The sequence below is a fragment of the Erythrolamprus reginae genome, chromosome 1 (genome assembly GCF_031021105.1).
Source record: "Erythrolamprus reginae isolate rEryReg1 chromosome 1, rEryReg1.hap1, whole genome shotgun sequence".
Classification (NCBI taxonomy): Eukaryota; Metazoa; Chordata; class Lepidosauria; order Squamata; family Dipsadidae; genus Erythrolamprus; species Erythrolamprus reginae.
In genome coordinates, this window is record NC_091950.1 from 347,584,335 (window position 1) to 347,610,860 (window position 26,526).

Genomic DNA, 26,526 nt, shown 5'->3' on the forward strand with positions numbered 1-26,526 from the left:
TGTTTGTTTATTGGAAAATAAATTTGTTTGTTTGTTTATTTATTTATTTATTTGTTTGTTTGTTTATTAGATTTGTATGCCGCCCCTCTCCGAAGACTCGGGGCGGCTAACAACAATAAAAAAGACAATGTAAACAAATCTAATATTTAAAATAATCTAAAAAAACCCAATTTAAAGAACCAATCATACATACAAGCATACCATGTATAAATTCTATAAGCCTAGGGGGAAGGGAAAATTTCAATTCCCCCATGCCTGACGACAGAGGTGGGTTTTAAGGAGCTTGCGAAAGGCAAGGAGGGTGGGGGCAACTCTGATATCTGGGGGGAGCTGGTTCCAGAGGGTGGGGGCCGCCACAGAGAAGGCTCTTCTCCTGGGTCCCGCCAAACAACATTGTTTAGTTGACGGGACCCGGAGAAGGCCAACTCTGTGGGACCTAACCGGTTGCTGGGATTCGTGCGGCAGAAGGCGGTCCCGGAGATATTCTGGTCCGATGCCATGAAGGGCTATATAGGTCATAACCAACACTTTGAATTGTGACCGGAAATTGATCGGCAACCAATGCAGACTGCGGAGTGTTGGTGTAGCATGGGCATACCATGGGAAGCCCATGATTGCTCTCACAGCTTTAGATAGATAGATATTTTAGATAGCCAGAAGAACCACAACTGTCAGTCTCTGAGAGAGGTAACGTGGTGTAGTACATGGCTCTCCAACTTTAGCGATTTTAAGATTTGTGGATTTCAACTCCCAGGGTTCTTCAGCCAGATTTGCTAGCTGAGGAATTCTGGGAGTTGAGTCTTAAAGTTGCCAAGGTTGGAGAGCCCTGGGGTAGTGGGAATCTCTGTCCCTGCCTTGTGCAACATCCTTCCTTCCACCTATCAGCTGTTTTATAGACCTGATGACAGGCATTAAAAGGTTGATTTCTGCTTCTTCCCAGATCTGGAAAGTTTGATAGCCTCCTCTAACCTCACCTCTAATGCTGAGTTAAAAGGACTGAGTTAAAAGGGCAGCAAATGTAAATTAACTTAAAAAGTTAATTCCAAAAACCAACTAATTTGTAACAGAATTTTAAAAAACTTTATATCATATCTCTTTTTATCCGTCTTTAAACTAATAGAACATACACCATATATTATATTAATACTAATACTTACTAATAATTATCTCAACTATTACACTTTTTCTCTCTATATACAAAAATATGCTTACTACATTATACATATACACCTCCTATTATCTTCTTACACAATGTCGTAATACCTAAAAACGTCTGCGCTATACGCACATTTCTTTTTTTCTCCTATTTTCTTTTCTTTTCATACTTTTATTCCCCCCCTTTTTTCTTTTTTCCCTTTCTCCAACCCTAAATCTCTCTGTTTCTAAATAAACTTTACTAATCTCGTACCTTTTTGTCTTTACTTTTCACATTTATAAAATACTTTCATCTATTTCCTATCACCTAACGAGATGTAAGATTCATTATTATAATTTAAGATATACAGTGATCCCCCGTTTATTGCGTCCCCAACCATTGCGAACAGGGTACTTCGCGATTTTTCAACCCGGAAGTCAAAATACCATCTACGCATGCGTGCCCGTTTTTTCTATGGGCACGCATGCGTAGATGGCAACCGGGAGATCAGCTGCTGGGTGGCTTCCCTGGGTCTTCCCCCTCTTGCTGGCGTCAGCGAGGAGTTTCCCCACCGCCCACGCAAACTCCTCGCTGCCGCCCGCCCTTCGCCCGCCCACGCCGTTCATTCTCGCCGCTTTCGAGCTGAGTCCTGAAGCGAATTCGCTCCAGGACTCAGCTCGAAAGCGCCAAGAGCCAGCGTGGACAAGCCGTTCGCTGGCGCTGGCTATCGGCGCTTTTGAGCTGAGTCCGGAAGCGAATTCGCTCCCGGACTCAGCTCGAAAGCGCCGAGAGCCAGCGTGGACAAGCCGTTCGTTGGCGCTGGCTATCGGCGCTTTTGAGCTGAGTCCGGAAGCGAATTCGCTCCCGGACTCAGCTCGAAAGCGCCGAGAGCCAGCGCCCCCCGGACCCCCAACCCGGGTTTGGGGGGCTGCTAGGAAGCCCCCCATGCCGGCGGCAAACAGCCGCGCCGCCCCCAATCTTCGGCTCCTCGCTAGCGCTGTGGGAGTAAAAACACCATCTGCACATGCGCAGATGGTGTTTTTACTTCCGCAGCGCTACTTCACGAAAACCCGCTCGTTGCGGGGGGTCCTGGAACGGAACCCTCGCAACGAGCGGGGGATCACTGTAGTTGATAATAGTAAGGATATCGTTTATTTACGTTGTTTAAGAAACACAATAATGATATTAAGAAATATATGTGCTATGATTTATAATGTACAATGTACAATGTTATTACTTTCCAAAATTTCTCGATTGTGTATTCCCTTTCCCCATCTCCCCCTTTTATTTCTCTTCTGTTCATCCTTCCCTTCTCCCCCACCTCCCTTTTTCTTTTTCTTTATATTTATAAATAAAGTATTTTTGTTTTTAAAAGGGCAGCAAATATTACATTGGCATCCTTTTTTCATAGCTCAAGGGTGGGTGGACCACACTTTAATATGAACATGTTAGAAAGTTGCTTGTCTCCTAATCTACAACATATGACATTGTTTGTTGTGATGGTTTGTGCTCTCGAAGAATCAGAGATGTCTCTTTTACTCACAAGTCACATGACCTAACCAGTGGGAGGGGCACTTTCAGTTGTCTTCACCTTGAGATGCTCCTTTTTTACTTATGGTAAAGTTCAATTTCTACTACAATGACCACATGAAAAATATAAAGGATAGAAGAATCAGTTGTGACTTACTAGGTATGAAATGTCTTCCAACATGCATATATTGTATTAATATATTAATGTATTAAATCTTGCCAGCAGTCCAGAGCTACTGGATTATGAAATGGATGAAATATTAAACAAACAAACAAACAAACAAACAAATGCAGAAAGCATATTATGACATGACGAGAAGATTCAGATCCATGGTCTGTGATCTTATTATGCAAGCAAGGTCAAACAATTGTTAAATATTTGTCAAACCAGAAAGGTACATGAAAAGAACCATGAAGTTACAAATTAGGGCGTATCGGGGGAGATAGGTGAATGGATTGAACTTTATTCATGCTTGTGCAGTTGAATAGAATAGAATAGAATAGAATTCTTTATTGGCCAAGTGATGTGATTGGATACACAAGGAATTTGTTTTTGTGCATATGCTCTCAATGTATGTAAAAGAAAAAAAATACATTCATCAAGAAGAATAAGATGCAATATTTAGTGATAGCCATGGATTACTAATAAGCAATAAAATCATACTAGGAAACAAATAGAACAATATAAGTTGTAAAAATACAAGCAACATGGTTATAGTCATAAGTCGGAGGAGATCGGTAATTGGAAGGATGAGAAGAATAATAGTAATACAGTCTTAGTATATAGTTTGACAGTGGTGTAGGAAAGGGTTGTTTAGCAGAGTGAGTTGTTCTGGGAGATTTATCAGGGGAGATTTGAGAGGATAATAGGGTGAATTAATTGAGCTTTATTCATATTTGCTGCAGTTATTAGAACCTAGTTAATACTTGGACTGCATAATTTCAAATTTAGCGATCTACTTGTTAAACGCAAAAAATGGAAACATACAGTATTGTCAGGGTAGGTCACTATGACTATTGATTAAATGTTATGCAAAAAACATTTTGACCATTACATATAGATATAAAGCTGAACGTAACATGCATAAAGAGATTTGTTCAACTTAAAAAGCTCAGATCTTTGGGGAATCTTTAATTCCTAAGGCTTCTGTATGAATTTTAATATAGTTGTACTTAACATGGTTTTATTTCTGAGAACAAAATATTACACTGCACTTTCTGTCAATATTCTTCAATCATAATAATTCCCAAGAGGGGTAGTTTTGGTAGACTGAAATTTCAGTGATGCATAACCTTCATTTATAATAATTATATCGATGTCATTAGCTAACTACTTGTTCTGCATTACCTGAGTGATGGTTTGGTTTCAGAAGCTTTCCTGAATGATTTCCCAAGGTTTACATGTCTATTAAAAATCTCCAGTTTTCAAAAAAGAACTTAATTTGGGCATTTGTGGTTCAGATGAGACCACGGAGCTGTGAACATTTTAGTTATTCAGTTTAGCACCAAGATTTTCTGGGTTTATAGAATCATTAGTCAAAAAAGTGGAGAAAAAAAAAGATGATTTCCTGGAAATGCATGAGGGATAGGTCCAAAGAGAATAAATGGAGAAATGATTATATGTTTGTTTTTCAATTTCCACACACTGACTCATTCAAGAAAATGGGTAGAAGGTAGGCTTTAGAGAAAGAGGGAATCTTTATACAGTATATGATTACAGTCTGTATTAAAGGTTGTCAAATAGCCAACCCTTTCCAATAATTAATTCCTGGGATGAATTTCAAATGACTTCTGCTGTAATTTCCCTAACAATTCTTATGAGAGGCCTGCAACCCATCAACTGACTTTTATCATCATTCATTCTGTTGGGTTTTGGCAATGGCTCTTTCCGTGTTGAGAAGTAGTGAAAGTAAAAGCCATTGAAGACTGGAATCTGGGTTTTAGGCGGAAGACATTAGTATGTCAAAATAATGAGATTATTTTTCCTAAGTGTTTCAGTATTTTCCCCTTTATCTGGTTAGATTTCAAGGATGAATCATCCCCATGCTAAAGGAAAGATCAGTTTTTTTGCTCTGATTTCAAATAATTTCTCGGAAACGTTTAACAATGCCAATAGGGGAATTTTGAGGAGGTGTGTGCTAAATGACAATGGGCGGGCACAATTCCAGTTTAGAATCCCCCTTTACGTGCTGTTGACATGAAGGGGTATCACAAGAGAAGGATTGCATGAGTTGTCCCATCCATGAGCATCCAATGAGTTTAAATGAGTGTTTTTAACCTGAGCAAGTGTTGATTGTCGGCATGGCTGTCTTGGGAATTTTGGGAGCTGAGGACCACACATCTTGAAGCTGCTGAAATGGAGAAACACTGGTTTCAATGTGGGGCGTCTAGTCTCACTGACAGATGAATCATATTAGACAATTCATCTAAGTTATATGATGGTGAGCTGATCAGGACATGCATGATGCATCCCCCTGGTGAAATTATCTGAAGACAAATGTAAATGTAACTTGGTTACATTGGAAATGAGGTACCTAGGGTTTTTTTGTGTGATAGGAGAAGAAGAGATGAATCCTGTTATATACGGATTGAATATAACAGTTGTATGACCAGTATGGGAAAAAAAAATTGAATTGTTTTGGTTGTACATAGAGCAGCAGGTAGAGTGCTGTACTGCAGGCTACTGAAGCTGACTGTAGATCTGTAGGTCAGCAGTTCAAATCTCATCACCGGCTCAAGGTTGACTCAGCCTTCCATCCTTCCGAGGTGGGTAAAATGAGGACCCGGATTGTGCGGGCAATATGCTGGCTCTGTTAAAAAGTGCTATTGCTAACATGTTGTAAGCCGCCCTGAATCTAAGGAGAGGGGCGGCATAAAAAATTGAATAAATAAATATAAGATAAATCATAAGGCCCTGTGTCCTAATTGCCCCAAACAACCCTGTTTCTGTAAAAAAACAAGAGCCCCTTCCTCTACAAATATGGAAGTATATCACAAGCCGATGTGCAAATGACCTTTAGAAAGAATGAACAGGAGATGTGGAAATTATGTGGTAACTGTAGGACCAATAAAGGTATGAATATCAACGAGGAATGGGCTCTGGGAAGTTCCAAGTAGTTGAAGGAGATATACCCCAAAAAGGAGAAGCATGTTCAGTGAAAGTGTTGAATCATTAAGGAACCACCCCAATATTGGAGTAAATTAGGGGTGAGGAATATGGGAGTGAAAAGTGTATAAAAATGCTGTATTCCAGTGTTTCCCAACCTTGGCAATTTGAAGAGATCTGGACTTCAACTCCCAGAATTCCCCAGCTAGCAAATGCTGGCTGGGGAATTCTGGGAGTTGAAGTCCAGGTCTCTTCAAGTTGCCAAGGTTGGGAAACACTGCTGTATTCTGTATTAGCAAATTACCCTAGAGATACCTGGACTGTTTTTCGTGATCTCTCCCGTCTCATTATGTATTCTTTTTATTTTGTTTAAAATAAAGTTTTTCCTTTTTATTCTCTTGGTCTCCTGGAATTTTTTTCTTACAATAGAGTTCTGGAAGGGGATAGAAAATCACTTACATCGAAGCTGAACCTTTTAAAGATTATTTTATTAAGTCACTTAAGAGTTTAGAAACCAGTTTGGTGTAAGGTTAAGGTACCAGGCTAGAAACTGGGAGACCATGAGTTGTAGTCCCACCTTAGATATGAAGCCAGCTGGGTGTCCTTGGGCAAGTCACTCACTGCCAGCCCAAGAAAGGAGGAAGTGATAAACTACTTCCAAAAACCTTGCCACGAAAACTGTAAGATCTAGTTCAGGCAGTCGTCAGGAAACAAAACTGACTCAAAGGCATATATGTAAACAGGGGTGGGCAGCAGGCAGAACAGGGTGGAACTTAGTTCCATCAGTGGAAATGAAGATGCATGCATAGCTCCAGCTGATTGGCAGCTGTCACTTCCTGGATTACTGGTCTCAGCTCTCCTTTTCCCCCCTGCTGCTGCTGCTGCATCTGCGATCCTTGCTTTTTTCCTCTTTCCTCCTTCCTGGCCTCTGACGAGCTTCCCTCTCTCCTACCTGGCTCTCTTCCAGCCTCACTCGGCCACCTCCCACCTGATGTGCAAAAAGAAGGCTTGGGTGGAAGCGGCTCTGGCAGCATTTATGCTTCTGGCAGCGCCTGTTCACCTAGTTACCCAGCCTGAGGTGGGTGGTGGTGGTGAGTGAAGGAGAGTGCGGGAAACACAAAGCAAATTGTCACTCCAGCGAGCAACACTGCTAAAGTTGTAAGTTGAGGACTTAACAGTTCACTTGTACGATGATGATCATTCAAGCCACCCCCACTGGTCACATGGCCAGCAAGCCACTCCTACCCAGTGACATGACCATTAAGCCACACCCACAAAATAAGACACACCCACAGTGTGGCAGTAAAAATTTTGGCTGCCCATTACTGCATGTTAAACCCAATGTTAAAGTGGTGTCTTCTATCCTCTTTCAATCCTAACTTGACTATTTCTTGCCCTTCAACAACAACTACAGGGAGGATAAGGATTGCCAGTTCTTAGTTCTTTCAGATACAGTGTATTTTCCCCTCTCCTGAGCACTGCACTTTATGGCCATTTTTGCTTTGTGCTACTGACTGACATGGCAACTGGATTCCCCAAAGAGCCATTCACAAAATCTCTGGTAATTTTGAAAGAATGCTAGTGTTGGGTTCCAATACTGAAGAGGCAGGAGGCAAGTTGACTAACTTTGGTTCTTTATTGGCCAAACATTAGCAAAACTCCAAGGTTTGACTGCAGTTTAAATAAGAGGCCCCTGGCTGCGAAGCACCAATCAGCAATCTCCTTCTCTACTCAAAAGAGCGGACCTGAGTGGAAACATCCCTCCTTGGCTCAGCCCATACTTTAGCATACATAATCACTGAGATATGCAGGAGGCTTAACTCCCTTAGTTGACCTGTTGCTGGGTGGCACATCCGGATCATCAGCTAAGTGACCCGCCTCCTGCAAACTAGAAATAGCCGTAGGGATTGGGCATGTTTCCCTGTTGGCATTTACTGGTTGGCAGCCTCATAATTGGTCCACATAGTGCCATTTTCTCCCGTTTGCAAGGCCTATTATATAGGATTTGGGCTGTTCTTTCAAGGATTTTCCCCAGTAATCATAGAGGATCCCCAGCAAACTTTCTTGTGTATATTGGGTTGCTTACCATAAATGCTCTTATTTTTTTTCCTGATTGTTACCTCCCTTTTAGTATAATTTGGATGGAGTCTGTCGAGGACAGACAGGAGCTTATGACCCACTAGGAATTTGGCAGGACTTTGCCCTTGGTTGTGTTAGGAGTTATGTGTCGTGCCATAAGAAATCTGTCTATGCGGGCCTTCCAATATCCCAGGCCTACCCTTCCTAGCGCCTCCTTAGTAGCTCTAACTGTTCATTCAACCAGGCCATTACTGCTCAGATGATGGGGGCAATTAATGTGTTTAATCCCCAAATTGGCCAAGAATGTCTCAAATGATGTCACTGTGAGTCGTCCGATACCAATGTTTCTGGAAGCCCATGTGCGGCAAACAATTTTCTTAATGCTCTAACCTAAAGTGACCAGTTTAGCCAAAAAAAATAGCAAAACAAAAATTCTCTCTCTTGTTTTCTCTCTCTCTCTCTTGCTCTTTCTTGCTATCTCTCTCTTTCTCTCTCTCCTCTTTCTCTCTCTCTCTTTTTCTCCCTCTCTCTTTCTCTCTCCCTCTCTTTCTCTCTTGCTCTCTCTCACTCTCTGTCTCTTGCTATCTCTCTCTCTTTTTCTCTCTGTCACTTGCTCTCTCTTGCTCTCTCTCTCTCCCCCTTTTTCTCTCTCTTGCTCTCTCTCACTCTCTCTTTTTCTCACTCTTTCTCTCTCCTCTCTATCTCTTTCTCACTCTCTCTGCCACTTGCTCTCTCTCTCTTGATTTCTTTCTCTCTCTCTGTCCCCCTCTCTCTTTCTCTCTTTCTCTTTCTCTCTCTCTTTCTCTCTCTCTTTCTCTCTTTCTCTCTCTCTTTCTCTCTGTCTCTTGCTTTCTCTCTCCCTCTTACTTTTTTCTCTTTCTCTCTTTCTCTCTCCTTCTTGCTCTCTCTCTCTTGCTCTCTCTGTCCCTTGCTCTCTCTCTCTCCCACATCAATGAGAGAGCACGTTCAGTCTCTCCACTTGCGGCACCAGGGTGAAGGCAAGGAAAAATGCTGGGCGGAGACAAATCCACCTTTATTTGCTGGGTGAGCTGGTGAGCAGATGGGTTTTCCCGTCCAGCGCAAATGCTGCTCCGTCCCTCTACCCGCCTCCAAGCACAGCAGACGGGCTGTCAGAGCAGCAGGGGTGCGAACACCTAGGCCATGCTTCCCTTTCCTTTCCCCATCTTTGCTGTTGTGGCCAGCAAGCCCTCCTGCCTGGGCGGCTCAGCCCCACAGCGGTGGCCACAGGGAGGTGTTGAGCCAGGGGCGAGGAGCGAGCAACAGTGGAAGAAGAAGGGGGGGGGGGGAAGTGAGCAAATAAAAAGAAAGAAAGAAAAATAAAAGGGGGGGGGGAGAAATCAGGACTTTTTAAAAATTCTCGGTGACGCGGGACAAATTGCTAAAACTAACTGTCCTGCTGAATGCGGGATGTCTGGTCACCTTACTCTAACCACAGCCTCCATTATTGTGTTAGTCATTAGTGCTATTTCAATCCATTTTGAGTATGTGTCGACTATTACTAGAAATGTTTGACCATGGAATGGACCTGTGAAATCTATGTAAATGCGTGCCCAAGGGGCTCTGGGCCGTTCCCACTCATATAGTGGGGATTTGGGGGTAAGCAGCCTTCTTTGAAAATGCGTGTTCAGCCCACTTCTGAAAGAAAGCACTAGGCCTTTGTTTCAGAACAGCTAAATGTCTGATCTCTGATTCTCAGATCAGGCAAACCCACTTCACTCCACCACAAGATTATGGAAAGTAAATGTCAGGGTTTGTTTGTTTGTTTTCCCACACTGTGATGAAACAGGAAAGCCACTGGGAGGGAAAGCCAGCCACCAATCGCTTCCCTTAATTTGTCCCTCATTGCAGTTTTAAAGGACAACTCTGCGAGCCAGCTTAATCCCTGAAGTAGAGCAAATGATGTTGGCAGGCATCTGTGCCACGCACAAATGGAGGAAAGCATGTTAAATGTTTGCTGGATGAATGCTAAGAATCACAACCTCCTTTGAGGTGAAGCACTTTTAATTAACTCTTACTCAATGAGTTTATGCTGGCCAAATATTAGAAATATGTATAAATAAGTAAGGCCTGTGAATGCAGCTAAGTGAGGTACAGTATATACTACTCCAAGTAGAACTTTGCTGTTCTTTGAGTCTTCTCCTTTGCCCCAGTAGTTAGCTATATGAAGTGCCTTCAACTCTCTCACACAGGAAGAAAACAATGTAGATGTTGTTGAAATTTCAAGCTCCTTAAACAAGGGGCCAAGGTCTTGGAAACAGCGGGTGGGGTGGAAAGAGAGAGGGAAGCAGAAAATGATGTTGACCTTTGAGACAGAAGGAGGAGATGAATTATTAAAGAAGTATTAAAAGTTATTTTTTTACCACCATAAGCAAATTGTATTTTTATTTCTCCTAAAGAATGGAATTAGAAAAATAGAAAGTGTGTCCTTACCTACACGGCAATTGGGGGGGGGGGAGGGGGGTAGACTAGAACATGGTCTGTAAAAGCCACATTACTTAAAAAGATAACGTGCTGGAACCTACAAAACTCTGCTAAAATAGTTTTTAATTTTATTAATTTTATTTATTTATTTTGTCCAATACACAATGAGGGTTTTAGTGGGTATTTATCTATATACACATAGTAAAATACATGATGAAGGTTATAGAGGAGATACTCATAGTAAAATATATCTAAGAAAGAATAGAAAATAAGATATAGTAATAGAACATATCAATGAAAGAATAGAAGAAGAGATATAGGAATAGAAGAAAGGTATAGGAGATATAGGAGAGCAATAGGACAGGGGACGGAAGGCACTCTAGTGCACTTGTACTCGCCCCTTACTGACCTCTTAGGAATCTGGATAGGTCAACCGTAGATAATCTAAGGGTAAAGTGTTGGGGGCTTGGGGATGACACTATGGAGTCCGGTAATGAGTTCCACGCTTCGACAACTCGGTTACTGAAGTCATATTTTTTACAGTCAAGTTTGGAGCGGTTAATATTAAGTTTAAATCTGTTGTGTGCTCTTGGGCAGTTGTGGTTGAAGCTGAAGTAGTCGCTGACAGGCAGGACGTTGCAGCATATGATCTTGTGGGCAATACTTAGTTCTTGTTTAAGGCGTCTTAGTTCTAAACTTTCCAGGCCCAGGATTGAAAGTCTAGTAAATGTTTAAGATACCCTTGCCTAAAATAGACTTCCTTCCTTTTTGTACAGATCTCAACTATCTACATTTTTCATGCCTTGGCAAGGAATTCTGGGAGTTGAAGATTTCAGACTCAGAAGATGCCTGATTGGATGGTTACATTGGGTATTCAGGCTTGCATTTGCACAGTGCATGCATGAAAAAACCCATCATAGAAGATAGTTATGTTCATAGCTATTATCTGTGACATAGAAATGGAACGTCTGAACACCAACATTTACTGCCACACCTGTGATTTTCCTATAAGCCCCTGACAAATGGGATTTTGGATGCTGCGATTTTATCCTCCAAGTCTCTCCATCTATTCTTATGTCAGGTAAAGAGAGGGATAACAAAGTTGCCCCAGGGTGTTGGGAAAGTTAACCTATTTCCAGAATGTCCCATGGGAGCCTCACTATCCCCAAGAAAGGGCCAGAGCGATTGAATTTTACTCACTCGTTTTGAGAATATTGCTCTCCCTGCTGGAATGGAGAAGGAACTGCAGATCAGTGCTTTAAAAATTCCGGAAGCAGGAATGGGGCTGGAATGTCAAGAGTATAGGAAATTTGGCTGTAAGCCATAGGCTGCCTGTCAGATGCTCGTAGCATTTCTGAATTAGCAACGTAAATCCAGAGAGAGAGATTGGGAAAAACTCAAAAAAATTTCCTCTGCCCCCACCCCATGAAGGTTTCCAAGAAGATTGAGAGCAATAAATATAGTCCTAATCATTAATGGAGCCTGTCCATTATGGTCATAGGTTGTTATGATTCTAAAGTGGGTTTACCACATAATTGGGTCCATTTTTACAACCTTTTTTTGTGGCAATTGTCAAGCAAACATTGCAGTTGTTAAGCAAACTCATAGTCAGCTATGGGCCATTTTTGCTGAAAATTGGAAGTTAGTGCTAGTTGTATGTGACCTTGAAGGCACATTATATGTGACTTTGAAGGCACAGAACATTGGATGGGAATTATGGGTGCTGAAAGTTTCCTAATATGTAGCTGTACATGATAAGAGCTGTCTTTAGACTGTGCTAGAGTAGATAGACTAGACTAGAATTATTTATTGGCCAAGTGTGATTGGACCCACAGTGAATTTGTCTTTGGTCCCTTATACCTCGCTGCAGCAAAAAAGGGCCCACAGAGTCGGCCTTCTCCAGGTCCCGTCTGCCAAATGATGTCGATTGGAGGGTCCTTGGGGAAGAGCCTTCTCTGTGGTGGCTCTGACCCTTTGGAATCAACTGCCCCCAGAGATGCACACTATCTCCACCCTACCGGTCTACCAGAAAGCCATTAAGACCTGGAATTAGGATTGATTGCAAGTATGTATGGTTTTTTATGATATTATTCTTTTTTTATTGCATTGTTGATTTCATTATTATATTTTTACTGCTTTTTTATTGCTGTTGTATTTATGATTGCTGTTAGCCACTCTGAGAGCGTTTTGTAGTGAGCGGCATATAAATACAATAAATAAAAATATGCTCTCAGTGTACATAAAAGAAAAGATACATTGGTCAAGAATCATGGGGTACAAGATTCAGATCACTTCTGACCAGGGTACCTTTTGAATAACTTTCCTACAACACGAGAAAAAGAATTATTGTCCCCGGCCAAGGTTGAATAATTCAGCAGAGAAGTCTGTAACTGGGTGATAAAGTGTAAACCTGAAGTTGTGGAAGATAGTCAGGAGATGATGGACGTCTAAGAGGATGGTAAAAATAATAATAATCAGGATTCTGGCAGCACCTTTTTGCACTCAAATTTGTATTAAAAGGCATTAGATTTTGTGAATTACAGATCACGTATCAGATATCCAGAATGACTACACTGATATACAGTAGGATTTAAGCTAGGATGATTGTAGAGGGATGAGGAAAAGAGGGAAAATAAGGTTACATGTGAGACAGATTAAAAGTACCTTGCCAATCAACAATCATAGGAGGAGCTTCAAGAACAAAAAGTCAATAAATCAGGTACATACTTTAAACTGCAACCACGGCTCAAGGCTAAAATCATCAGATCACTTTCCCACACTGAAAAAGAGTAAAACAGCAATGTAGAATTTTTTTTTTTAAAAAAATTCAAGTTACCTTAGAATAATAATGGGATAAATAGACAAAAAGCTGAAAAAAATATGGAATTATTTATCATATGCATGTATGTATGTATGTACCGTGTTTCCCTGAAAATAAGACACTGTCTTATATTAATTTTTTCTCCAAAAGTTGTGCTACGTCTTATTTTCGGGGGGTGCCTTATATTTCTCAAATAAGACAAATTCACAGGCAGAAAAGCTGACATCCCCAAAGAAACTGTACTGTACGGTACACTGATTACGGTATGGTACCTGTCAGTATGGCACCCACACACACAAATGACGGCACTTATATGGTACAACAGTATACTCCCGCTATTGCAGCTTCCGGCCACCAGAGGAACTACAGTCTCCGCACTGTAGTGGAGACTGTAATGGTGGTGAGACAGCAGCAGACTGTGTCTGCTGTACTGGACTGTACAAAGCGATGGAAGGGGCCAGCAGGGGACACCACATTATTACGGTACCGCTATGAACAGCTTTGAATGGTACCGTATGTTTTTCGACCGTATCGTATGTAAACTTGACTACATCTTATTTTTTTGGGGTGCCTCATATTAGCAAATTCTGCAAAACCTCTGACATGCCTTACTTTCGGGGTATGTCTTATTTTCAGGGAAACAGGGTATATATGTATGTATGTACGTACATATGTACTTACTTACTTACTTACTTACTTACTTATTAATGTATTTATTAGATTTGTATGGCCATCCCTCTTAAAATAATTCTAGGCAGATATCAACAATTGTATGAACCGTACAATCGTATGATAAAAACTAAAACCCAAAGATTGGTGGAGCCAGAGGGAAAGGGACATTTTGGAGATAATAAAACAGGTCTCCTATAGATTCAGTGGGCAGCTTAGTGATGCTGGAGTTTGTCAGCTGGAAAGTCAACAACTCAGGTTCGAGACTGAGCTCTTTTTCCTGCCCCGACTCTTGCCAACCTACTAATTTGAAAGCAGGCAAATGTGAGTAGATAAATAGGCATCACTTTGTTGAGAAAGTAACAGTGCTTTGTGAGCTCATGATGGTCACATGTCCATGGAAACATCTTTGGACAGTGCTGTCTCAATGGCCTTGAAACAGTGATGAGCATTATTACCCTTCTATATATTTAATTTAATTAATTTAATTTAATTTATTCGATTTCCATGCCATCCAATCCCGTAGGACTCGGGCGGCTTACGACAATAAAAAACAATACAATAATACAATAAAAAGAAGCTGAACAACGATAATAATTAAAACCCCATAACCCTAACAACCCATTAAAAAAACCCCAAATCAATCTAACAACATACATACCAAACAAATATGATGGCAATGACTAGCGGAGTAAAATCCACAGGAGCTTTTTTTTACTTATTGTTTCAGCAAATGGTTTGGAACAGAGATAGGTTCACTTACCTTCACTACCGGTTCGCATTGTAATGTTTCGCGCTCATCCCCTTGTATGATTTCACTTCTGTGCATGCTCAGTAGCAGGATTCTGCCTGAAACACAGCTGAGGTGCTGATCAGCTGATCTTCGGGTGAAGAAATAAAGGTCAGTATTAACTCGGGGGTGGGCCAAAGGGCTCTCTTTCAAGCCACAGAAGAGGAGAAGCCACCCAAACACAGAAAAATCCATGACAAATTTCCAAAAAAATATGGTGGCACCCACAGTCCAGCACTGACAGAACCAGATCTGTGATGCCATTGTCGCATCACCAGTGGGTCGCTAACGGTTCAGGAAATCTGGTCCAAATCGGGAGGAAGGTGGCTTGGAAGTATATGCATGGAAGGAACCTATCTGATATCTGAAAAATGCCTGTGCACTGCTCCTGAAGATAAATACTGGTGGGGTTAAGTTTCTGAAATAATAGTAGTAGTAATAGTAGTAGTAGTAGTAGTAGAAGTAATAGTAATAGTAATAGTAATAGTAATAATAATAATAATAACAACAACAACAACAACAACTGGCATAAAGCAGTACGGTTGCTGCCAGTAGTAATTGGCACACTGGGTGCTGTGCCAAAAGACCTCAGCCAGCATTTGAAAACAATAAACATTGACAAAATCACGATCTGTCAGTTGCAAAAGGCCGCCGTACTTGGATCTGCATGCATCATACAAAAATTTACCACACAGTCCTAGACGCTTGGGAAGGGTTCGACTTGTGATATTGTGATAAGAAATCCAGCATATAAATCTTGTTTGCTGTGTATTATTGTTTTTTTTGTGAAAAAATTATTAATAACAATAACACTAAAACTAACACTAACTGTTAAATATGCGCTGAGGTAAATGTAAATAGTTGAAATGGTTGGTGCGTTCTGATTGGTTAAGAGTTTGACAGTAGGATTTTAGCGGGAAAAATAAAGTATAAAAGGAGCGCACTGGCACTGTTCATTCCAGTCGCGTTCTTACTTGAAGTCACTTACAAAAAGAGCTGTCCTGTCATTACAAATAAAAAGAGCTTTAAGAACCGACTGTCTCAGTATTTTTCACTAATAATAATAATAATAATAATAATAATAATAATAATAATAATGATTTATCACTTTCCCCCTTCATGTCTGTGATCCTTTTGTTGAAGTAATAGCAAAGACTGAAGTGTCAGACTAAATACAGGCAAATGTTCCTGTGAGAAAGGCTGTTGCCTGAGTTCAGATAATCATCTCCAAGCCTTGCCTATCTGCTCTCCATCCTCAAGACCGCACTGGGCCTCATTTTCTCACTTTACACATAAACTTTTCTCTCTTCCCTGGTACTCCCATTAACACTGGCACATGGAGTAAAGTGATTCCATAATATTTTTTATGCCTCTTGTTCTTGTGTGTGCTCTCTAAAGATAGATCTAAAAGTCAGAAAGTACCACGAGAATTATGGGTTACTATACTCTATTGTACTTTATAATAATTATAATTATTGTAAATACTGACCCAGACACTGTAATTTTCGGCTCTCCATTGGGTCTCTCTTTGCATTTTCTTCTTTTTTATGAGTGTTTTCTAAAAAAGTTGCTACATGTCACCTTACGCATGTTTAAAATAAGAGCTGAATTCAAAAGAAAGAGGTGGATAGAAGGTTATTGGAGGTAAAACACAATAAGATCAAGGAAAGTTATAGCTTATTTTGAGAATACGAAGCATGCCTTACTCAATATAGAATGGGTCTTTTCAGTGGTGGCGCCTTCATTCTGGCATGACCTTAGATTATTGATTCAGGAGAATTCTTATGCAATTCTCCATTATTTTTGTTTAGGTACCAAGCTAAACCTTTCTGGCTGAAGAAACAATTTTGTCACTTTTTGTTTCTGCAGCTTGATTGGATTAGTTTTATGCCTCATTATTGAAATACTTTTTATCAAACTTTTTTTGGAGGAGGGGGGATTGGCAAACTTTGGTTAAATTTAAAGTTTCTCCAAATATTTTTTTTCAACATGATATGAAGCTTTTTGAAAGAAATCCCAAATTATTTTGCTTTCAGAATCTCAAAGAAGTTTGAAACAATTTTTAGAATAGTATAGTTTACAGATTAACAGAATTGGAAGGGACCATGTAGGCAGGGGGGACATTCAAAATTTCTCCCTACTGGTTCTGTGAGCATGGATTGGTGGGCACAGCAGGGGAAAGATACTGAAAAATCTCCATTCCCACCCCACTCTGGGGCCAGCCAGAGGTGGTATTTTCCAGTTCTCTGAACTACTCAAAATTTCCTCTATTGGTTCTCCAGAATCCCCTGCCAAAGCAGAAGACCCTACACCATTGATGATGAACCTATGACACGGGTGCCACAGGTGGCACGTGAAACCATACCTGCTGGCATGTGAACCATTGCCCTAGTTCATCTCCAACATGCATGTTTGTGTCGGCCAGTTGATTTTTCGCTTGCACAGAGGCTCTGGGAGGGCATTTTTGGCTGCCAGTGAGCCTCCTGGGTGTTTTGGTTAGCTCTGGCCCAGCTCCTGCTCCAAGGACTGTGGATGTGGGGGAGACATCCACATGCTGCAGGCCTGTTTTGCCCCTGGTGGAATCTGATGATGAAGGCTCCTCTGACCAAGAAGATATGAGTGACAGGGAGGAGGAGAGTGTGGCAGACAGCTCAGAAGGAGATCAATTATCTAGCTCCTCCTTGGATTCAGAACAAGAGTTAATGATACAGCCACGCATGTGGAGAGCGATGCATAGGCAACAACAACTGAGAGATTATTATCAAAGAAAATGAGGCCACCTGTGGTTGGGTGGGGCTGTGGTAATTAGTGAGGCTGCTATAAAGAGCAGCCTGTGGTTTTGGCCATTGTGGAGGATTATCTGATCGTTGTGTTTCGTGACTGCTTTACTGACTTTGACCTTTTGTGTGCTGATTTTTCCCCGCTTTGAAACTAAACCAGGGCAAAGTGTGTTTCGATTTGTGAAAGTAGAAGGACTGTGAATTGCCTCACAGCTGTAAGCTAAGTATCAAAGAACTGATAAGGGACTTGTACAAATTACCAGTTTGTTTGGAGACGAGTGCTCTTTGCTATACCAAAAGAGGGCTTGGTTTAAGTGAATTTTCATTATAAAGAACATTGTTTTGACTTTTCAAACGTGTGTGTGTCTGAAATTTGTACCTGTGAATTTTTGGGAGGAGTCTACCAGAGAGCCCGACAGAACACTGGGGGATGCCGTTTTTACCCTCCTCTGGCTCTAGGGAAGCCTTTGGAGCCTGGGGAGGGTGAAACACATACCTACTAGGGCCACCAGAAGTTGGGAAACAGGCCGTTTCCAGCTTCCAGAGGGCCTCCAGGGGATGGGGGAAGCTGTTTTCGCCCTCCTCAGGCATTGAATTATGGGTGTGGGCACTCGTGCATATGCAATAGCACACTCCCATGCTCTTTCGGCACCCGAGGAAGAAAAGGTTCACCATCACTGCCAAATGGCAATCCAATCTCTTCTTGAAGTTAATAGTATTGTTAATAGTTAATAGTGCTGCTAATAGTTAATAGTACTGTTAATAGTTAATAGTACTGTTTTATTAGTATTGTTAATATCTTCTGCAGCTATTACTACAACTATAAATTTGAAGAAGCCTGGTTTTCATAACAATACAAGTACTCCCAGGATTTATCTTGGTATGAAACTGTGAGAATTCAACTGTGTTGCAAATCAATATATATCTACAATGTAGGCGTTCCTAGGCTGAGAACCTCAAATATTATTTCAAAGATCGTTGGACATGGTTAACATGAAAGAAATTAGCATTGTATAATAATGGGACACTGCCAACCTAGTCAATCCTGTTGGAACCAATTCTGTTTCTTATTTGCTATCATTTTGTCTCTCATACGTTTACTAGAATAACAGTACAAGGGAAAGGCTAAATGGTAAGGCGTCAGATTTGAAATTAATATCCATTACGCAATGTTCTGTCTAAGATTAATGTGTTTTGAATTAAGAGGGTAAGGTCCACTAAAAAAAAAAGGGGGGGGGAGAAAAGAAAAGGAGAGCCAATTAAAATGAGGGTCATCCAACTGCAATAGTTAAGTAGCAAGAAATCCAGATGGCCCAGCAGGTCAGAAAAGTTCAAAGTACTGCTAGAGTATTTGAAAATCACTAGAAAAGCTAATTTATCTTCATTTATTGCAAATGCCATAGATTCTTTAGGATTATAGTTCTATCATTAAGAGTTGTGGGAGTTAATGAAATTGGCCATGTTTCTTTCCCTCTCTTCTTGCTCTCTTAAATGTGACTCCTTGACTGAGAAGTGAAGTGAGATCTGAGAAAACTTGAGACACTAGCTGATGGGAGAGGCATTGGGGGAAAACCAACTGAATCATGAGAAAAATTTTGCGATTACAAGGACAGTAGGAGGGAATAGATAATGTTTTAAACACTTTCTGTCAGTTTCCCCATAAACTAATTATTATGGTTCTCCTATTATAGTTTATAACAGTGTTTCCCAACCGTGGCAACTTGAAGCTATTTGGACTTCAACTCCCAGAATTCCCCAGCCAACGAATGCACCAGAAGAGCCCTTCACTCCTCCACTTGAAATAGAATACCCTACGAGACTAGACTTTCAATCCTGGGCCTAGAAAGTTTAGAACTAAGATGCCTTAAACAAGATCTAAGTATTGCCCACAAGATCATATCCTGCAACGTCCTGCCTGTCGACAACTACTTCAGTTTCAACCACAACAACACAAGAGCACACAACAGATTTAAACTTAATATTAACCGATCCAAACTTGACTGTAAAAAATATGACTTCAGTAACCGAGTTGTCGAAGCGTGGAACTCATTACCGGACTCCATAGTGTCATCCCCAAACCCCCAACACTTTACCCTTAGATTATTTATGGTTGACCTATCCAGATTCCAAAGAGGTCAGTAAGGGGCGAGTACAATTGCACTAGAGTGCCTTTTGCCCCCTGTCCTATTGCTCTCCTATATCTCCTGTAGCTTTCTTCTATTCCTATATCTCTTCTTCTATTCTTTCATTGATATGTTCTATTACTATACCTTCTTTTCTATTATTTCTTAGATATGTTTTACTATGAATATCTCCTCTATAACCTTCATGATGTATTTTACTATGTGTATATAGATATATACCCACTAAAACACTCATTGTGTATTGGACAAAATAAATAAATAAAATAAAAATAAAAAAAGTTGCCAAGGTTGTAAAACACTGGTTTATAACACCATCTGTGTACCAGGGGTGGGTTCTAATTTACCTCGGTGTTGGTTCGCTCCCCCCTGCGCTGTGTGTTTGTGCCATGTTTCATGCATGTGCAGTGTGCATTTTTTTTTAAAAAAAAAGCTGGAAACAAGATGGCGACGCATGCGTGGTGCCAGAACCTTGGCTTCTGCACATGTGCAGAAGGAAAAAAGCCAGGGAAAAAATCCCCCCACAAAATAAATCCCCCCCACAAAACAAAACAAAACAAAAAAGCATCCACAGACCGGCATTTCTGTGACATCACCGTGACATCACCAGCGGTTTGCTACCAGTTCTATAGAATGGCGTGGACTGGAAGGAACCCACCTCTGCTGTGTACAATAATTCAATCTTTTCCAGTTATATTATCATAGGTTTTCCTATTTTTTTATACAGGCGCTCCAGTTAGCACCTTGATGTGTGTTTTTCTGTGCTCCCTCCCCACATTCTTGTCCTCAGTCTCATTTTTTTGTAGATTCCCAGATCAAAATTCCAAAGTTTAGTACAAATATTTAGTGAGAATTTGGAGGCATTTTTTTTTAAAAAACCACTAGATATATTGATGTTCTGTGTAGCATCTCTTAATTTCTCTTCAAAACAGCCCCCCAAAATAAATTTTAAAAGGGCCAAATATGAGTTATGTGTTATCTATGGGTACTACTAGATTGATTCCACACTTTCTTCAGATATATTAAGAACTTAACAATGAACTTGCAAGGGTAATGTACCAGTTAAAATGCCAGTTATGGATCAAATATATATTTCGTTCAAATCCTTGAGCAGCCATGAATCCCAATGGGTTTGATCTCAATGGATCACGTCATTGCAGTCCAACTTACATTTCAGGATCATGGTGAAGATAAAAAAAGAGGCGGGAAGAAGAGAACATTTTTTTAATGACAATTCCTAAGGAAGGATGGATGGAATTTAGAATTAATTAAATATAGGACTCTGGTAGACACAGCTCTTGACAATGAGAAATTGATACTTACCATTCAATTTTGCAATTACGCAGTGTTTCAGTACATGCACACATGTGCACACATGCACATGCATTTGTTGTGCGCATGTCATGTGCATGTGCAACCGCAATGTCATGTGCACATGCGCACGCACATGCATTTGTTGTGACCCACCCTATGCCCTTGGTGGCATAGAAATATAAATATATAAATAAGTAAATAAGTAAATAAATAAATGAATGAATGAATGAATATATAAATAAATAAATAAATAAATGTACACACACACACACACACACACACACACACACACACACACACAAGTCCTGTGTAATTGCAAAACCGATCTTTCATTTCCACCAAGAAATCCAAGTTTATCTAAAATTCCTCTGATTAACTATTTACAATATCATGTATCTATGGTATCCATCCATCCATCCATCCATCCATCCATCCATCCATCCATCCATCCATCCATCCATCTATCTATATACATACATACCTATCTACCTACCTAAACCAACCCCTTCTGGGCTCTGGGTATGTTTTTCCTATCACAGTAAATGAGGTTGAATATGTATAATTTTAGAAGAGCTGTGCGTGCATGTGTGTGTGTGTACATACACATACAGTTTATATAGTAGATAGTGTATATTTTTGCGTACCTATGTGTAATATGTATGTACACATATGACATATATACATAGAATTAACTAGTATATTTTGGATGTTCAATAATAGTAAATAGATAGGGAAATTGTAACTCTTTGAGGCAAGGAGAGGCCAGGCACCCTAACCCTAACCCAAACCCTTGACATGAATTATGTCAAGTTGGCCATCTTTAAGCCAGTCACATGACCTTTAAGCCATCCCCGGTCACATGATCATCAAGCCACTCCCACCTGCTGATCACATGGCCAGCAAGCCACACCCACAAAATAAGCGACACCCACACTGTGGTAGTAAAAACTTTTGCAGCCCTTCACTGATATCATTCGTCTATCTATCTATCTATCTATCTATCTATCTATCTATCTATCCATCATCTATCATCTATCAAGAGCAGACATGTCACCTCTGCACTCTCCCGCACCCACCCTGCAACCTACCACACACTTAAAGAACAACACAGAGAGAGAGAGAGAGGATACACCAACCATGCACACAGAAGTCACTCCCCGAACAAGCATAGATGAAGACGGAACTGAATCCATGGTGTGCTGCAGTTTGTGCTCCATGTACTCACTCCTCCCCTCAAACCTCCAAAACTTTACCTGCAACAAATGCAAACTCATCCAGCTACTTGAGGAAAAAATCGAAAACTTAGAGAAAAACCTAACAACCCTGAAGCACCAACATCACAATGAGAAAATCCATCAGACTCCCAACAAAACCAACACCCCAGAGGAGCTAAGCCGAATCCACGCCCCAGAAGCAGTAAATAGCTGGACACACATCACCCTAAGACGAAAAAACAAGCCTCCACCAACTCCAACCCTCCTCCTCCCAACCCTACTGCCTACAAGCAACAAATATTCAGTACTCTCGGAACAAGAAAACCTGCAAACATCTGACAAAGAACCACCAAGAACCAAGCACAACACAACTCCACCAAAAGCCTCAACAATAGAAGCTAACCTCCCTCACCCCAAGCCAGCCAAAAAGAAAAGGAGAGTACTGGTAATTGGAGACTCAATCCTCAGGGGAACTGAGCCTCCCATCTGCAGACCAGACAACCAATCTAGAGAGGTGTGCTGCCTCCCTGGAGCTAAAATCTCTGACATAACTGAAAACCTCACCAAAATACTCAAACCCACGGACTACTACCCACTATTGGTGATTCATGCGGGAACCAACGACACAGGAAAAGACTTGAACCAAATTATGAAAGACTATGACCACTTGGGCAACACAATCAGAAAAACAGGTGCTCAGGTTGTTTTTTCTTCCATCCTCCCCACTAGAGGACGACACCCCGCCAGAGAACGCAAAATCCCGCAGATAAATCACTGGCTTAAAGGATGGTGTCGCCATAAGAACTTCGGCTTCCTCGACCATGGCCTGCACTATCTCCAAGAAGGGCTTCTAGCAAGCGACGGGCTACACCTCACTAGAGCGGGGAAGAACCTCCTAGGCAACCTAACCCAACTCATTAGGAGGGCTTTAAACTAGCTCTGAGAGGGGAGGGTGACCAAACTATACGACAAAACACTGAACAAAACAAGGAAGGGGAACGGGACAAGACTACAAACAAACCTGAGAATAAAAAATTTCTACCTGCAAACAAACACAAACATCTAAAATTCCTGTACACGAACGCACAAAGCTTGGGAAACAAACAGGATGAACTGGAATTATTAATACATGAGGGCCAATACGATCTAATTGGAATCACAGAAACCTGGTGGGACGAAACACACGCCTGGAACACACAGATAATGGGTTACAACCTCTTCAAGAAGAACAGGTCAAACAAGAAAGGAGGAGGTGTTGCACTATACATCAAAGACCACTACACTGCCACAGAACTACATCCAACCAAAGATGATAACCCCCTAGAAATCATATGGGTCAACATAAAAGAAAAAAAGAGCAACACCACAATTGGAGTATACTACAGACCACCCAATCAAACATACACAATGGACGACCTCTTCACATGCCAACTAACAGACATATGCAACAAACACAGCACGACAATAATGGGGGACTTCAACTACCCAGACATCAACTGGAAAACTAACTCAGCACCAAGCGGAAAGTCTGCCAAATTTCTTTCCAGTCTAGCTGACAACTTTCTAACCCAAAAAGTTGAAACAGGAACCAGAGGGAATGCTATATTAGACCTAATACTAACAAACAGGGAAGAAACAATAGAGAGAACAGAAGAAGAAGGGAAACTGGGAGAGAGCGACCACGTCATCCACAAATTCAACATAGTGCAATCACTAGCTACTATACCCAACACCACTACAGTCCCAGACTTCAGAAAAGCGGACTTTAACAAGCTCAGAGCGAACCTTGAACAATGCCCCTGGAACGAACTCTTAGAAGGAAAAACCACTCAGGAAGCCTGGGTGATCCTAAAAAACAGCATCATAGACGCCCAAAACAACGCAATCCCCATGAAAAGGAAAAACAGGAAAACCAAAACTAAACCTGCATGGCTAAACAAAGCCCTCGCAGATGACATAAAAGGAAAAAAAGCTAAGTACAAACAATGGAAATACAAACTCATAACCAAAGCGGAATATCAGCAAACAGCCAGTTCCTGCAAACAAAAAATAAAAACAGCAAAGGCACAATACGAACAACACCTTGCAGCGGAAGTCAAAGACAACAAAAAAAGATTCTTCCAACACATCAACAATAAGAAGAAAATCAAAGAAACAATCGTCACACTAAAAAACGAAGAGGGTAGAGAAATCACAGACAGCAATGACCAAGCACAGCTACTCAACGCCTACTTTGCATCAGTCTTCACACAAAAGGGAACCTCCCTCCAACCAATCTGCAATTTAACTGCAACAAACTGCCCCAGAACCGAACTCAACATAGACAAAAGTACAGTGAGGGACTACCTGAGGGAACTCAACGAATACAAATCACCAGGGCCAGACGGACTTCACCCCAAAGTCCTAAAAGAATTGGCAGACACCATAGCGGAACCACTCCTCCTCATCTACCAAATATCCTGGATCACTGGAGACCTACCGGAAGACTGGAAGCGAGCTGACATAGTTCCCATCCACAAAAAAGGCAAAAAGACCGACCCAGGTAACTACAGACCAATCAGTCTGACCTCTATACCTGGAAAAATATTGGAGAAAATAATCAAAAAACAACTTACCCACTTCCTAGAAACAAACAAGATCATATCCAATAGCCAGCATGGATTCATCAGAAACAAATCATGCCAAACCAATCTCATATCATTTTTCAACACCATAACCAAGTCAGTTGACCAACGCAACTCAGTGGACCTCATATACTTGGACTTCAGTAAGGCTTTCGATAAAGTCGACCACAATCTCCTAATCCACAAACTAGAAAAAAATGGAGTAGATTACTACACATGTAGATGGATAAACAGTTGGCTGACCAACCGCACCCAACGAGTTGTCCTCAACGGCACCAAATCCACATGGAAAAAAGTAGACAGTGGAGTACCACAGGGCTCTGTCCTGGGTCCTGTACTCTTTAACATCTTCATCAGCGACCTGGACGAGGGAATAAAAGGGGAACTAATAAAATTTGCAGATGACACCAAGCTGGCGGGGGTAGCCAACACCCTTGAGGACAGGCTCAGAGTACAAGAAGACCTAGACAGACTATCACAGTGGGCCCATACCAACAAAATGAGGTTCAACACCGACAAATGCAGAGTCCTCCACCTCGGCAAAAAGAACCCTAGACATACATACAGCCTGGGAGATACCCCACTCAGCAGTAGTGACTGCGAAAGAGATCTTGGAGTCTTGGTGGACAATCAACTAAACATGAGTCAGCAATGTGCAGCAGCAGCCAAAAAAGCCAACTCAATCCTAAGCTGCATCAACAGAGGAATACGCTCCAAGACCAGGGAAGTACTAATACCACTCTACTATGCCCTGGTCAGACCCCACCTGGAGTACTGCATCCAATTTTGGTCACCTCACTACAAAAAAGACATCGAAACTCTGGAGAAGGTGCAAAAAAGAGCAACGAAAATGATTAGGGGACTCGAAACCAAGACTTACGAAGAGAGATTGAGAGAACTGGGCATGGACAGCCTAGAAAAAAGAAGGTCTAGAGGGGACATGATAGCAGTTTACAGATACTTGAGGGGTTACCACGGTGAGGAGGGGGTCTCTTTATTCCTCAGGGCACCAGAGGGCCGGACGAGGAACAATGGTTGGAAGCTGACCAAGGAGAGATTCAACCTGGAAATAAGGAAGAACTTCCTGACGGTCAGAGCGATCAACCAATGGAACTGCCTGCCAGGGGAGGTAGTGAACTCCCCAACTCTGGACACCTTCAAGAGGAGATTGGACTTCCATTTGGCTGGGGTGCTGTAGGGTTTCCTGCTCAGGCAGGGGGTTGGACTCGATGACCTAACAGTCCCTTTCAACTCTATTAATAAAATAAAATAAAAATAAAATAAAATCATCTATCTATCTTCTAATAAGACTGTGGATCTGGAGTTCATTCATTGCGTTTATTTGTATTTATGAGTCATTTGCACTGTATAGAATTAAGCACTATTTGAATTAGTCTCTGCAAAGCTGGAGCAAAACACTGAACTCAGGTGTTCCCTTATCCCTTTCTATGTCCAATGTGATTAGGAGTAGGCTCTTGCAAAATTTAATTTCACTTGCTCTGGTTCTTGATTTGCTATTCAAGTAGAAACTATGGTTTAAGCAGAAGTTTGTTAAGCAAGCTGCTTGAACATTCCGAGATAGGTAATTTTCCTTTCGGACAAAGAGCAGCAGAGATTAAAGTATACCTTCTAATTTGCATATAATAGCAAATCAGGAATCCTGGAAAGCGAAATGGAAGATCAGCAGAGTTCTTTTCCTGGTTTCACTACCAGGAATAGTGGTGACTGGAAGCATGCCAATTATTTCAACATCCTCCTCCTCCTCATCATCTGAAATTACCCTGTTTCTCCCCCAAATAAGACATCCACTGATAATAAGCCCAATCAGGCTTTTGAGTGTATAAGGCCAAGCGCTTATTTCAGGGTTCAAAAAAAAATATT